This window comes from Filicampus tigris, chromosome 6 (genome assembly GCF_054856515.1).
Source record: "Filicampus tigris isolate MCC_2025a chromosome 6, RoL_Ftig_1.0, whole genome shotgun sequence".
Classification (NCBI taxonomy): Eukaryota; Metazoa; Chordata; class Actinopteri; order Syngnathiformes; family Syngnathidae; genus Filicampus; species Filicampus tigris.
The window spans coordinates 15,820,545-15,828,327 of record NC_141222.1 but is presented as its reverse complement, the minus strand read 5'-3'; the positions used below and the strand labels follow the sequence as shown (position 1 = coordinate 15,828,327).

General features: G+C 41.6%; 1 protein-coding gene across 1 annotated transcript in view; it reads right to left on the bottom strand.

Moving 5' to 3' along the window:
* The window catches only part of tmem134 (transmembrane protein 134), a 5,027-nt gene extending 4,678 nt beyond the window's left edge, over window positions 1–349 (bottom strand). The window contains exon 1 of the mRNA XM_086033862.1: window positions 132–349. The gene's annotated coding sequence lies outside the window, so the exon portion shown is untranslated. The remainder of the gene's footprint in view (window positions 1–131) is intronic.
* Between the last annotated feature and the right edge of the window lie 7,434 nt (window positions 350–7,783).

The window sequence follows — 7,783 nt, the reverse complement described above, 5'->3', positions numbered from 1 at the left end:
ACCAGTTAAATCGTTACTTATGAGTGGAGAAGCATATAATTTGACGTGCTAGAGCAAACAGGAAGGCTAAGCTGCTCTGATCTCAGCCTTTGTTTCCGCTAGTCGATCAGATGACCAAGAGGAAAACTTACTGTCTTCAAACAGTCTTTTCTTCGCAGAGATTCAGCGGGACTCCAACACGTTTGACACAAGGCTCACATAGCTCCTAGATTTCCAGTAACAACAGTGGAAGCTGTTTATAACGAGATACGAACGTCTTTGAGAGCATCAAACGTGATCCCAAAACTTTCTACTCTCTCGCTCTTTCCTGCTCCCCCCCCCTCACCAGCCGGCTATCGATTGCGCATGCCTGATTACGCCCAGTGATGTCCGGGAGTGAGCTCAATCGAGCATAGATTTATCGATGAGGCCACTCGTCTTGTTAACCGTTTTGTCTCTTTCACCCGAACGAATTTAAATGCACAAGACATTAGCAATGATTTATGACAGCATTTTTTTTTAGAGCTAAGATAAAATGATACTATTTAAATTAAACAACTAATAAGTGATGGATTAGATTTTGACACTTTACAACACAATGAATAAAGAATATAAAGCAAATGACTGAAATAAGAAAGTTAACACATACTATAGCCTAACTTTAAATGTTTTAGAGTAAAATAAGAGATTACACTAATCTAATATTGAACTGTCCTGAGGCTATAATATCTCCTGCTTGAGTCATCACTAGTGGAGAGGTTTGTTTGTGTCCCAGTTATCCTAGCTAGAAGCTAAATTGCCTGGGGACTTTATGCCCTCTGACAGGGTCACCTAGGTGAAAGACCAGACAAAACATGGCACTGTGACCTCCCATGATGATTACAATGAATCACATTTCCCCAGCCCAGACACGGCCCCTATCGGAAGCCAGGCCAGGAGGGGTCTTTATGGCGAGCACCTGGTGGCCAGACATCCACCCATATGAGGCCTGGCTGGGCACAGACTGGAGGTGACATGGGTTCCCCTTTTCATGCGCTCACCATCTGTGGGAGGGGCCAAGTGGGTCGGATGCAATGTGAGCTGGGAACTGGAATGTCAACTCTCTGGCAGGGAAGGAGCCTGAGCTGGTGTTCAATATTGCACTGTATTTGTCTTACATGTCATTCAAAAATCCCCAAATGAATACCCAATCATGCATGATGTGGTGCAGAACAGGGCAGCAGTTCACTCGGCGTTTTGAAGGAACCTTTGTTTCTGGTGTGTCATCTGTTACGATAGCTGCTTGTCCACCATACTCATTTACAACGCTATTAATGGTGTAGAAAAATGTCCCTGTTTTTGGAGGAGACAGATTTGAGTAAATCCTCATGCACATCAAATGACCTGTCAACAGTTCTTGCGAACATGTGTTGGAGGAGGGAAACATGTAAAACAGGCTGGATAGGAGCCGACTTGGGCACCCCCGCCATACATATACATTATTACAAGAGCAAGCCTCGGCTGGTTGAGGACGTGCAGAATTAGCCGTCATCTTGAACTGGGAGTCCACAGCGATCCCTTCCATTTACTTATATTGAAGTAACTGTGTGTGGCTCCATTAAATTCGTCTTAACTCATCAAACTCTTTAACAGTAACAATAATGAATATTGTGCTTTTCACACTGCATAACACTGCACGTCATCTTGAACCGGGAGTCCACAGCGATCAATTCCATTCACTTATATTGAAGCAACTGTGTGTGGCTCCATTAGATTCATCCTAACTCATCAAATTCTTTAACAGGAACAATAATGAATATCGTGCTTTTCTGCACACTGCACAACACTGCACTGGACACTCAAAGCGCTTACAACACATACCCTATTTATGCACTCGCAAATTCACACTCTGGTGGCGGTAAACTGCGTAGCCACACTGCCCGGAAGCGTGGCTGCAATTATGTGCCTACGCCTCTCCGGCCATCACCAAACATTCACACCCAGCCGTACACCAGTGTGATTGGCACTGGACGTAAGGTGGGTAAAGATTTGAACTCCGTACTGGACGACCTGCTCTACCTCTGAGCCTCAGCCTTCACCAATTTGGATACGGACTGGTTAGAAACAACAGACATGCAGTTATAATATAATAGGGTCTTTCAAAACATATTAGATATAAAGAGAAGTCCTTTTTTTTTTTTCTTAAAGAGAGATCTGCAACAACAACCACGAGAACTTAATGTTTTCTTGCTATCATATTTTGGAATTGATTAAAAAATAATTAAAGCGGAAATCAACCCAAACATATTTTTTTCAAGAATATGTTCCGAGCGGGCCCACTAGTTGAGAATGCGGAATTGTGATTAATAGTGCGTTTGTGCAATGTGAGTTAAGCAGCAAAATCCACCCGTTTTTAGCGATCTCAGATGGCGGCCATTTTGTCATTTCTGTCGACTGAAAATGACATCACAACTACCCAGGGCTCAGGGAATGACCAATCACAGCTTGCCTGTTTCCTAAAGCTGAGCCGTGATTGGTCGTTACCTGAGCCCTGGGTAGTTGTGATGTCATTTTCAGTCGACAGAAGTGACAAAATGGCCACCCCCAGAGATGGCTAAAATGGCTAACTCTTATTCCACAGATGCGATATTTATCAGAATGACTTGTTTCAACTGGTGGGCTTGCATAGAACATATTATTGAAAGACAAAAAAAAGATGTTTCAGTTGTTTTCCTCTTTAAAAGCTTTGAAAACCAACATTCGAAAATTGTATTTTGACCTTATTTGAAATATGTTCCAAAGAATCTTAACCTCCTCAACCTCCTCTGCGTTGATGTGGATGCAGCTGTGTGTACCTGCCTTGTTGTTCCTGAAGTCCACCACTTGTAGTAGTTGTTATAACAACTACTGCAAAAAAGTTACAGGCTTTTTAAAATCGACCTCTTCCATTATAAAATGCACAATTTATGTATGTTTTAATTATGTCATCATTTTTTTCAGTCATTATTGAAGAGGCCCACTTTACATCTTTTATTGCCTGTATTTTAACACTAGAGTATAACATTCCTGCTGCACTCAGGGTGGAGGGAGGAACTCACATAGGAATAAAAAAAAAAGTTGTTAGTCAAGCGGGTGAAATAAACAATTCCATTAGAACACAGTTTAATTTCTAGTGTGTCCTTATCTCCCCCAGAAGTTTGTACAAAGAAAAAATAATGCACTGAAAATGTCCAAGAGCCACTCATCTCCAAACTAGCACGAATGTGTTCTGTTTCAAAGTGCTGCTTATAAAAAGTAATGGTGTATTCTGACTATTCAGAAACATTACCCTGCAAATGGAGAACCCCCCAAAAAAAACCTCATCACTGTTGGTATCTGCAGCTGATGCGTCGCCAAGGAATTTGTTTTCCTGCACATCAGAGGTCTAGCATGTGCAACAAAGAGGGAGCTTCAAAGTAAAAATGATACATTGGTGCAAGGAATTTTACTGAAGTGGAGCAGAGTCACAGGTCTAGGAAGAAAGGAGGTCAACAGCTGTGGATCATGGTGGGTGAAAAAAACAGACTGAGTCCATTTGGACGCCATCGTGGATTGATGAGGTTTGTTTGTGTCTTCCAAAGTAGAGGTACTGTTTTGTGATGAGAAAATATAACTATTTTTCAAAGACGCTGTAAATTATTCAAGTTTGATATTTTGAAAACTGAAAGGATTCCATCACTTATTCAGTTCAGTTTTTTTTTCCATTGAAAATGGATGAATGGATATTTGAGGCGCTCGCTTCTTGACCTGCTCCATTTGAAAAGTGCCTTGAGATAACTGCTGTTGTAAATTGGTGCTACATGCTGTAAATAAAATTGACTTTGCTTAACATATTGACCTTTCTCACTGACTATTTTTTGACTGTTGCATTCTTCTCCTGTCTCCTCCGTGTTCATGTCTAGACGAGACATCCATTCGTTATAATTAGCCTTTGGCTGCTGCTGTATTTGGAGGTCAGAGCGCTACAGCATTGGCGACTTCTGTTAGGGCATCAAAAGTAACTTTTCGCCACTCATTCAAAACTTTGTCGTGATGTCCACTCTCCAAGAAACCCAAAGTTTCTCGGTGAACAGTTGTTACATTTCTGCAATTACTTCATCCACCCATTTTAAAAAGCTCGTCTTCATTTGAGTCATGGGTGAGCTGGAGCCAATCTCAGTTGACTTTGGGTTACACCCTGGACTTGTCAGCCAATGGGAGGGTTTTTATACATCCACTCACAATCACAGCAATGCACAATTCAGAGCAGAGGTGGGCAGACTTCTGTTTTCAAAGGCCACATTTGAACATAAAACTCTCTCAGTATTGAAAGCTACTGGTATTATATTCTTGAATAAGCGCTTTGGATAACTGAGTGTCAGCCTGAGAACCTAATGATTCTCTCTTTGGTGCATAACATCACCTGATGTACCGTACATAAACAGTCAATCCAGTCTGGGTCGCATTTTCATCTCTGGTCAGCAAAACGGGCATCCGTCAACAATGGTGTGTGAGGTCCGTTTTGGACTTGGCCAGGTTAGTTATTACACCGATGGCTGAAAATCCACTTCAGTCTATATGCTTAGGCCGTCTATTTTTAGAAAGTTTCCCATCTATCGTCAGCAAAACGGGTGTACGTCATAGACTGATAGACGTGCACCGCCGGAACAGGCTCGGAGCCATAGAGTGGCTGGAGGACACTCCGGGCCGGTGGGACCATCTTGTAGCCATGATGTTCAGTTCTAGGGTCTGAAGAGCTTTACTCATGTCAGCAAGGGTCACAGTGTTCTGGCCTATTGTTTCACCCGGAAAACAAAAAGCATGTGGTGATACCCGTCTTGCTGGGTCCATTTCCATGTAGGTTTGTTCTGTCAAGGAATGCGTGGAGGAAGACCCAAAAGCAGGAGACAAAAATTAAGTGCAATTTAAAGTATTTAATTAAAAGACAGTTGAATAAATCTAAAACAATAAGACATTAAAAAAAAAACTAAGCAAACACTAGAACGGGACTTAATTTGACTTCGACAACAGACCAGTGACCATGGACAAATGACAACGAACCAACAAGGACTGAAAGAAAGCGGAGAACTAAATACAGACAAGTTGACGAGACAACGAGGAACACCTGGACAAGACCCAGAGGGTAGGAGGGAGCTGAATGGCTAACACCAAGGACTGTGATGACAAGCACAGGTGGACTCAATAACCAAACTCTATGACAGCGTGGGATCATGCGAAGGCCGGTACACCGTAAAAAGTCCCAGTATGCTCGAGGCTAAAATTGAGAAGTGCTGGTACTCCGTACCAGTGTGTACTGGCCCACTTAAAGTATTGGTGTAGCATGAAATCCCTTCAGCATACAAGTACCAAATCAATAATTTTTAAAAAGCCAATATATTTTACTGTGTATTCAATAGTCTAATGAAACTGTGATGTGCCCAATTAAAATATTTTGGGGAGTACGGGGAGAAAAAAAACCAGCTACTATAAGTGTTTCATAATAAACGTAACACAAATGACTAATTCTGGTAAATGTAATCTTTAAAAATCAATTTTTAATACTAAGTGTGCAACTGCAGTAGCCTACTTGAATGTGAGACAGTAACTGTCAGGATTGCGGCAGGATATAGTGCAGGGAAGCAGGAGGGCAAAAAGTACAGGTATTAAAAAAACAAAATGTAGTTATTCTCCAAAGATAAAACAAAAGGGCAAACAAGGTGTGTGCAATCAGAAATAATAAATCAAGTCCAGCAAGTCCGAGCAGCAATGGACTCACTAAGACAATGAACCAACAAAGTTCACTTTTACAACCAAATAAAGCGATTCCCCTGTAGTTATTGAATAACCTCCCATAATGAAACCCCAGCTATTATTTCATGTGAAGGAAAAAACAAGTAGTGAAACGACTTTAGTTTATTTTGAGAAGTAGTGACACAACATGACCACATGGTGCCAGTCACACTGTGATTATGACAGTGAATAAACAACAGACTCCTCACCCCACCCTCCCTTTCTTTGCATTACCACTCAAGCGTTTCGGAAGGCAAGTGTCAAACGCAAAATAATATCTACAAACATCCCGAATGACAACCTTCACCAAAAAAAGCACGCTGATGGCAGGATGGATGACATGAGCTGTCAACACATCAGCACGCTTCACTTTTCAAGATAATGATTATTGCTAAACATGCAGCTACATTGAAGATCAAATGTGAGCAAAGCATGCAAGAGGGGTGGAGTCGCTGACAAAAAAAATGTATCACAATCATTTCATTTTGGTTTGATTATCTCACTGCTGTCACACTGGGAGCTTTTGATGCATAGAGAAAGAAAAGATGGAGCCATGTTGGCTCAAGATGTTTGTCACAAGCCATCCAAGGCCTAACTGTTTTCATAGTCATGTTGATAGCTTTTTTTGAAACTCGAGTCCTTTTTGCCATTCGAAACACTTTTTTTCTCCTGTGGCCAACAACGAGACATTCGCAAGGTTGTCGAAGGACTTGACGGATCGATTGGACTGAAAACTCCCGCAGGCCTGTGACTGACTATGAGCGTGCTTTAGTAGACCAGAGCCTGTTTAGGGCTGTGTTGATAAATGATAGCCAATAAAGGCTGCAACATATGCACACGCACGTTGTCAGCACGCTGACAGTCAGCAGCAGATGCTTTTGTTTACTACCTGCTTTCACATTTTTTTTTTTTTTTTTTTTTACAGACAGACTTGGGTCATCTTTGCCACTTAGTGTATGAAAAGAAACCTGATATTCAGTGGTACCGTCTTATAAAAAGAACTGATCACAGAGATGGTCATGAAGTCCTTATGTTGTGAGCATCCAAGGACACACTGTATTAAGTTGTAAGCGATGCTATTCCCATAAATCAAGTGACAGCACCCATTCGCAAATGGATAAATTACTGCATGATATTTGGCCTGCAGGAAACAAAAGTTGCATCATTTATTGATTGATATTGTACACTTGAAGTGACAATGAGAAGCTCACCTCTCAAACATCAATCTGTCTGCATGTTGCAAAGTGAATGCATAAAGGCATAAATACTTACTGGACACTTCATTAGGCACACAATCAAAAGAGAACCAATACAAGCGATGAATCAAAATGCTGCTCAGCTTATGGGGTATCGTTAGAGGGCAAAATGTTACAAACGCCACTCGGTGTGATGCAGTCACTAACAAACACGTAATATTGACACCTCGTTGGCGGTATCACTCAAAAGGGAGCATTCTTGTCTTTTTTTGATGCACTTCTTGTATTGGATTTCATTAGATTGTGCAGGTGTCTCGAAAACTATTCTGAGGCGATGAGATGACAGGAGATCGACGGTTTGTCGGTGTGCCTTCCATCCAGGAACGAATACACATCACTGGCCACTGGAGGCAGCAGAGCATTTCTCTCTACTGTGCTGCTTTCTTGTCCTTGTGTCCCCCTTATTGTTTTGTCTCATAGACGCGGACACACGCACAAACACGCACATCGACCCACAGACTGTGCTTCTTAGTTTAGTTGTGATATTCGGAATGGGGCACGATGTGAAAAGAGATGCTGCAAAGACATCAAATCGAGGCACTCAAATTCTCACTCCACACACACATGTACACACATAGAATACAGTCACAAAGACAATGAAAGATGAATCGTTCAAAACACTACCATGTTAAAGAAACAAATCCACCGAATGAATAGTTTTGTGCTTTGTATCATAAAGTAACGATGCTGCGTTACTATACAAGCCAGCATAGCGATGGCTTATTGACTCTGTGGGCCTGATTTACTCAAGATTTATGCGT